The sequence below is a fragment of the Oncorhynchus gorbuscha genome, linkage group LG20 (assembly GCF_021184085.1).
Source record: "Oncorhynchus gorbuscha isolate QuinsamMale2020 ecotype Even-year linkage group LG20, OgorEven_v1.0, whole genome shotgun sequence".
NCBI classification, from domain to species: Eukaryota; Metazoa; Chordata; class Actinopteri; order Salmoniformes; family Salmonidae; genus Oncorhynchus; species Oncorhynchus gorbuscha.
The window spans coordinates 33841396-33848895 of NC_060192.1; the positions used below are offsets into that span (position 1 = coordinate 33841396).

A 7500-nucleotide genomic window follows, 5' to 3' on the forward strand; every position below is an offset into this window, starting at 1 on the left:
TATGACAGACAAAATGAGAAAAAAATCCAGAAAATCACATTGTAGAATTTTTAATGAATTTATTTGCAAATTATGCACCGATTTGGCGGTGGGTCAGTCATGGTGTGGGGTGGCATTTCTTTGGGGGGGCCGCATGTCCAGATCTGTTGGAGCAGCATGCAAATTGGAGTGGGTCTGGGATGATGGAGTTGATGTGTTCCATAACCAGCCTCTCAAAGGACTTCAGGATTACAGATGTAAGTGCTACAGGGCGGTAGTCATTGTGGCAGGAAGTTTTGGTTCTTAGGAACAGGAATGATGGTGGTCATTGTTTACGATCCCCAGTTTCTGTGTTGTGGTTTGTGTATTTATATGTGTGTGTTTCAGGATGGCTTCATGGAATCCCCCAAGCAGCTGATTGGTCGACTCCATGGTAAATTGGAGCTGACCCCGCCCTCTCGTCAGAGGACACAGCTGTCTTCAATTACCAACTCCTCCTCCAGCTATATGAGCCAGTGTTCTGTTGCTCAGAAGACAGATGATTGCTGAGAGAAGAGAGTGATAGCCTGTGTTGGTTGTTGTTAGGAGAGAGATATGAGTGTGTCCTGTGGTTTCATTGTTGGTTTGTATAATTGTTGTGAAGTATTTTGTGGCGGTCCTGAGGAGGAATGTTTATGTCCAAAGGACTGTTTTGATTATTGATCGTTCGTATTCTGTTTTTGTTCCTAGGGGGGAAGGGGAAGGCACCTTGGGAGTGCTCAGGCAAGAGGCCTGCGGGCATACATATACCCGTAGTATATACTCTGTCTATGCACACTAGGTAAGACCTGGCCAGACCACCCCCTGTATTTTGGTTAGTGCACCAGGTGGTGCTAGTTAGGTAAGTAGTGGGTAGGCAGGTAAGATATGAGAGGGGGCTTTGATATTTACTTTCTTTTGCTTTGGTTCCGTCCAGCCCCTTTTCCCCAAAATTACCCTGTGACAGAATAAATTCCCTAGTAAACGGTCAATTCTCATCTTTTTGTCATCCTTACTCACACCTACAGTCTCATACCTTTTTCACTCCGCAGGGAGTTGAGTTGTAGCAGTGTGTTACGTTCCCTCTTCCTAGAGGTGTACGTAACAGTCCTCTTAAAACACGTGGGGATTACAGACTGGGACAAGGAGAGGTTGGAAATGACCGCGAGTATGACTGCTAGCTGTTCTGCGTATGCTCTGAGAACGCGCCCTGGAATACCGTCGACCCCTGCGGCCTTGCAGGTGTTGACCTGATTGGAATCCGTTGTGGACTGTAGCCCCTGCCACATGTGGTGGGCATCAGAGCCTGTAAAATATGATTCCATCTTATTTCTATCAAATAAAAATGTTTTTGTCACATACACATGTTTAGCAGATGTTATTGCGGGTGTAGTGAAATACTTGTGTTTCTAGCTCCAACAGTGCAGTAATATCTAACAATTCACAACTGTACACACAATACACACAACCTAAAATATTAATAATGGAATTAAAGAATATATAAATATTAGGAAGAGCAATGTTAGAGTGGCATAGACTAAAACACAGTAGAATAGAATACAGTATATACATATGAGATGAGTAAAGCATAAGTATGTAAACATTATTAGAGTGACTAGTGTTCTATTATTAAAGTGACCAGTGATTCCATGTCTATGTATATGGGGCAGCAGCCTCTAAGGGGCAGGTTTACGTAACCGGGTGGAAGCCGCCTAGTGATGGCTATTTAACTGTCTGTTGGCCTTGAGATAGAAGCTGTTTTTCAGTCTCTCGGTCCCAGCTTTGATGCACCTGTACTGACCTCTCCTTCTGGATGATAGCGGGGTGAACAGGCTGTGGCTCGGGTGCTTTTTGTCCTTGATGATCTTTTTGTTCTTCTTGTGACATCGGGTGATGTAGGTGTCCTTGAGGGCAGGTAGTTTGCCCCCGCTGATGAGTTGGGCGAACCGCATCATCCTCTGGAGAGCAACTGCTGTTTCAGCCGGCGCTACTGATGCACTAGGCGGTGACACAGCCTGACAGGATGTTCTCAATTGTGCATCTGCAAAAGTTTGCGAGGGCTCCAGGTGCCAAGGCAAATTCCCTCAGCCTCCCGAGGCCGAAGAGGCACCGTTGCGCCCTCCTTACCACACTGTCTGCGTGGGTGGACCACCCCAGATCATCAACGATGTGTAATCAGAGGAACTCAAAGCTTTTCACCAGCTCCACTTCGTCCCCATCCATGTATTGTCCTTTTGCTTGTTTGATGACTGTGGAGGTCATAGTGGGTCTAGTTGTTCCTGTCCTCAACCGTAACCATATTATACAACATTCACCATATGATCTGACAACTCCCTCTGGTAATAGAAGGTTCAACCGTAACCATATTATACAACATTCACCATATGATCTGACAACTCCCTCGGGTAATAGAAGGTTCAACCGTAACCATATTATACAACATTCACCATATGATCTGACAACTCCCTCGGGTTGTAGAAGGGTCAACATTTGATCAGCATATATTCCTAGACAGGTGAACAATGGGTCGACACTTTGAGTCAGCACACCAGTTGTTGTTGATGAAGAGGCAAACACTTCCCCCTCTCGATGTCCCTGATTCCACTGTCCTGTCCGCACGGTGAATGGAGAATCCCATCCAGTTGGATAGCCATGAGGGCTATCGTGTCTGAGAGCCGTGTTTCAGAAAAGCAAAGAATATTGCATTCGAGAATCCGCAAACGCAGGTCCACCATCTTGGCCAGTAGAATGGGGAGAAGATGTGGTCGGTTTTCCCTTTGCCATAATGTCGCCAGGATCCCCCATCTCATATGTTGATGTCACTGTCATTCTTATTGGCCTATAGCCATAAAGGCAAGCATTAATAGGTATCCATCAGACTCTACTTCCTAATGTTCTCTGCTTAGTTCTTCTTGTCACTTGTGTGTCCTGTTGTGTGATCTGTTGTGTGACCTGTTGTGTGATCTGTTGGGTGACCTGTTGGGTGACCTGTTGTGTGACCTGTTGTGTGACCTGTTGTGTGATCTGTTGTGTGACCTGTTGTGTGATCTGTTGGGTGACCTGTTGGGTGACCTGTTGTGTGACCTGTTGGGTGACCTGTTGTGTGTCCTGTTGTGTGACCTGTTGGGTGACCTGTTGGGTGACCTGTTGGGTGACCTGTTGTGTGTCCTGTTGGGTGACCTGTTGGGTGACCTGTTGGGTGACCTGTTGGGTGACCTGTTGTGTGTCCTGTTGTGTGACCTGTTGGGTGACCTGTTGGGTGACCTGTTGTGTGTCCTGTTGTGTGACCTGTTGTCATGTTGTCTTGCATCTTCATTTTATTTGTCAAATTCCTCCAAAGGCCAATACTGTGAATTGAAGAAGTGAACAAATTGTGTGTTACGGTCTTCATTGGCCCATAGACTTCACCAGGCCTCCTAGACTTCACTCGGCCAGTGCTGAGTTTGTCGCCCTCTATCGGTATTAGGTCTGGGTGCATGCAGTTCATCTCAGCTCCGCACTGGTCTGGAGCCGCGCGCAGCTGTCAAACCGAACTTGGACAGATGATAGTTTGTAACGGAGTGACAGTTGGTCCGTTGTGCCACTGACTGGCGGAGTAGCCCACGGAATTTATGTCGGCCTGTTACCAGGTCTCACACTGGATAGTTTAGGAAATGGCTGCCAAATTTTGACAGCAGTCTTGGAAAACAAAGTGTATTGGCCCACATTTGGAAAAAAAATATGTTTTAATCGTCTAAATAATTTATTCATGGCCATAGCATATCTGACAGTTTATAAGTAGACTATAGTTTACGAACATGGCAGATGTTCGTCTAAGTTTTAATGTAACCCCCTCTTCCTCTTCACGCGCTTGTGTGGCACAGCCTAGCCAGTGACCACCTGACTCCTGCGCGCGATCGCAGCTCAACCTATAGCTCTGTCCCAGGCATACGAGAGATAGCCAGACAGGGCCTTTCGAAAATAGACGGGACCCCTTTGACCCCTTTCCCATATCCCCTCCCTCCGCTCCTTCTCTCTCGGTCCTCCTTTCAGACCCCCTCCCTTCTTGCTCGTCTCGCCGCGTCATAGTTGTACCTCGCGCCCGCCGCCAAGACCGCACCAAGTGTACAAAACTGGACCACAGAGAACCAGAGAAAACACTCCAATAAGCACGGCGCGTTACCGAGAACAGAAAACTACCAAGGGAAGGGGGAGTGGAGAATTCGGAGGGCGAACGACCGGTGGGAATACCCAACAAATACCGAGCTGAGTGAGTTGCCTCAATTGACCTAAAGCAGCGGTGTTCTACTATAATTAATAACGTCAATAACCGTCGACGCCGCAGTTGAATGCTGCGACAGCTTCTTTTACCGCATTGCCAGTGTGTGCGTAATGCTGGGAAAGTCATAGATTGTGACAATGTGACTGCGCACTTTTTATCCGCGGACAGTGTCGAGCTTTAAGTTGTGACTGCTGAACCAAATGGAGCACGTTGTGCAGGGCCATAGGGGAGGGAGGGAGGGAGGGGGGTTGCCCCCCTTCTTTCCTTATAGGGGTAACAATATTAGGCTACTGTGGTAGGTTTCCAGATGTGTGAGTGTGCGTGCTTGCGCGTAAGAGCTTACGGATTGTGTGCGTGCGTGTAGTCGCCAATATTCTTGTTATTGACAGGTCAGGGAGATCTGTTTCATTTTCCTATTTGGGATGGTTAGGCCCTCTCCCCAGAGCCCCAGAGTGGTAAGGGTAGGGCTGGGGTTAGAGCTGGGGGTGGGAACGGACAGTTTGGCATGTCTATATTAGGAAAGTGACCATGTCATTCTTTTGCTCTGTCTGGAGAGCCATGCCAGAACAGAGCAGAGAATATAAGAGCTAAGGCCTATCAGACAGACAGACAGACAGACAGACAGACAGACAGACAGACAGACAGACAGACAGACAGACAGACAGACAGACAGACAGACAGACAGACAGACAGACAGACAGACAGACAGACAGACAGACAGACAGACAGACAGACAGACAGACAGACAGACAGACAGACAGACAGACAGACAGACAGACAGACAGACAGACAGACAGACAGACAGACAGACAGACAGACAGACAGACAGACAGACAGACACCTTGTCTGTACTGTAATGGAGGTGGTTGAATGCATTGATTGTTGATCGTTCCCTAGATGGTAACAATGTCAATTGAATGTAAATGTAATGGTTTCTGGGATATGAACAAACATGCAGTAATGAAAATCTATGCATTCCTACTGTTATAAACTGTTTAAAGAGTAGACCTACCTTATTATACTGTTATAAACTGTTTCATAAAGAGTAGGCCTACCTTATTATACTGTTATAAACTGTTTCATAAAGAGTAGGCCTACCTTATTATACTGTTATAAACTGTTTCATAAAGAGTAGGCCTACCTTATTATACTGTTATAAACTGTTTCATAAAGAGTAGGCCTACCTTATTATACTGTTATAAACTGTTTCATAAAGAGTAGGCCTACCTTATTATACTGTTATAAACTGTTTAAAGAGTAGGCCTACCTTATTATACTGTTATAAACTGTTTAAAGAGTAGGCCTACCTTATTATACTGTTATAAACTGTTTAAAGAGTAGGCCTACCTTATACTGTTATAAACTGTTTCATAAAGAGTAGGCCTACCTTATTATACTGTTATAAACTGTTTCATAAAGAGTAGGCCTACCTTATTATACTGTTATAAACTGTTTAAAGAGTAGGCCTACCTTATTATACTGTTATAAACTGTTTCATAAAGAATAGGCCTACCTTATTATACTGTTATAAACTGTTGAAAGAGTAGGCCTACCTTATTATACTGTCATAAACTGTTTCATAAAGAGTAGGCCTACCTTATTATACTGTTATAAACCATTTAACGAGTAGACCTACCTTATTATACTGTTATAAACCGTTTAACGAGTAGGCCTACCTTATTATACTGTTATAAACTGTTTCATAAAGAGTAGGCCTACCTTATTATACTGTTATAAACCGTTTAACGAGTAGGCCTACCTTATTATACTGTTATAAACCGTTTAAAGAGTAGACCTACCTTATTATACTGTTATAAACTGTTTCATAAAGAGTAGGCCTACCTTATTATACTGTTATAAACTGTTTAAAAGAGTAGGCCTACCTTATTATACTGTTATAAACTGTTGAAAGAGTAGGCCTACCTTATTATACTGTTATAAACCATTTAACGAGTAGACCTACCTTATTATACTGTTATAAACTGTTTAAAAGAGTAGGCCTACCTTATTATACTGTTATAAACTGTTTCATAAAGAGTAGGCCTACCTTATTATACTGTTATAAACTGTTTCATAAAGAGTAGGCCTACCTTATTATACTGTTATAAACTGTTTCATAAAGAGTAGGCCTACCTTATTATACTGTTATAAACCGTTTAACGAGTAGGCCTACCTTATTATACTGTTATAAACTGTTTAACGAGTAGGCCTACCTTATTATACTGTTATAAACTGTTCAATAAAGAAGACAAATGTCCCTGAAGATGCGCAGTAAAACATGCAGAAGACTTGATTTGATTTAAGACGTACTCCAAACTTTGCTTGTCTATTAAAGAGAACTTGTTGTGATAGAGTTTGGTAACTAAGAGTGGATCTTTGTGGATTTAACATTTCCTGTACTCATTATGTGTACCAGCATCAGTTCATTCAGAAATGTGTCCAACAACAAGCGCAGAACACTATAAAGTACTCTCATCTAAGGTAGCTCTAGTGGTTAGTAAGCAAAAGGTTGCTGGTTCGAATCCAGAGCTGACAAGGTAAAAATCTGTCGTTCAGCCCCTGAGCAAGGCAGTTAACCCACTGTTCCCCGGGTGCCGAAGATTCAGTTGGGTTAAACGAGGAAGACACATTTCAGTTGAATACAGTCAGCTGACTAGGTCTTTCTGTTACACTGCATTACACTCTATTGCACTGTATTACACTCTATTACACTATGACACTCTATTACACTATTACACTCTATTTACACTCTATTACACTCTATTTACCCTCTACTCTATTATGCTCTGATACACTCTATTACACTATTACACTCTATTACACTATTACACTCATTACACTATTACACTCTATTACACTATTACACTCTATTTACACTATTACACTCTATTACACTCTATTTACCTCTATTATACTCTATTATGCTCTGATACACTCTACTACACTCTATTTACACTCTATTTACACTCTATTACACTCTATTACACTATTACGCTCTGATACTCTATTATACTATATTACGCTCTGATACACTCTATTACACTCTACTACACTCTATTATACTCTATTACACTCTATTTACACTCTATTACACTATTATACTCTATTACACTCTATTACACTATTACACTATATTTACACTCTACTACACTATTTACACTCTGTTTACACTCTACTACACTCTATTTACACTATTACACTCTATTATGCTCTGATACACTCTATTACACTCTACTACACTC

The 7500-nt window shown here is 42.9% G+C and overlaps 1 protein-coding gene across 3 annotated transcripts in view; it reads left to right on the plus strand.

Annotated features, from left to right (window-relative positions):
• The first annotated feature begins 3996 nt into the window (after nt 1–3996).
• LOC124007504 (coronin-6-like) overlaps nt 3997–7500 on the plus strand; it is a 43795-nt gene continuing 40291 nt past the window's right edge. Inside the window, exon 1 of one of the 3 annotated variants that reach the window (XM_046318132.1) lies at nt 3997–4246. The gene's annotated coding sequence lies outside the window, so the exon portion shown is untranslated. The remainder of the gene's footprint in view (nt 4247–7500) is intronic. The other 2 variants (XM_046318133.1, XM_046318130.1) reach the window with 2 other exon arrangements.